The sequence below is a fragment of the Mizuhopecten yessoensis genome, unplaced genomic scaffold, assembly GCF_002113885.1.
Source record: "Mizuhopecten yessoensis strain PY_sf001 unplaced genomic scaffold, ASM211388v2 scaffold6149, whole genome shotgun sequence".
Taxonomy (NCBI): Eukaryota; Metazoa; Mollusca; class Bivalvia; order Pectinida; family Pectinidae; genus Mizuhopecten; species Mizuhopecten yessoensis.
Window position 1 is genome coordinate 22,660 of NW_018406405.1, and position 293 is coordinate 22,952.

A 293-nucleotide genomic window follows, 5' to 3' on the forward strand; every position below is an offset into this window, starting at 1 on the left:
ACACGTGATGTTTATAGCAGGCAGTACAAGTTAGGCAATGCATTATGGGACATATTGAATATTTCGTTTCTTATTATCACATTTTTTTCAGATAATTATGAAAGGTTATGAAAAACAAAATCAGTATCAACATTATTTTTAATTACATTTGGTTTTGGTAACAAACCTAAATTTGCACCAAATACATGCAAAGAACATGTGCGTTGGTAGCGCAGTAGGTAGCGCGTCAGTCTCATAATCACATAACGCAGAGCGATCTGAAGGTCGTGAGTTCGATCCTCACCCGGGGCATT

General features: G+C 36.9%; 1 non-coding gene across 1 annotated transcript; it reads left to right on the forward strand.

Annotated features, from left to right (window-relative positions):
* Positions 1 to 200: 200 nt before the first annotated feature.
* On the forward strand, positions 201 to 291 carry Trnam-cau. The gene is given in 2 exon segments: positions 201 to 237; positions 256 to 291. It is a non-coding gene; the product is annotated as a tRNA-Met (tRNA).
* Positions 292 to 293: the final 2 nt, after the last annotated feature.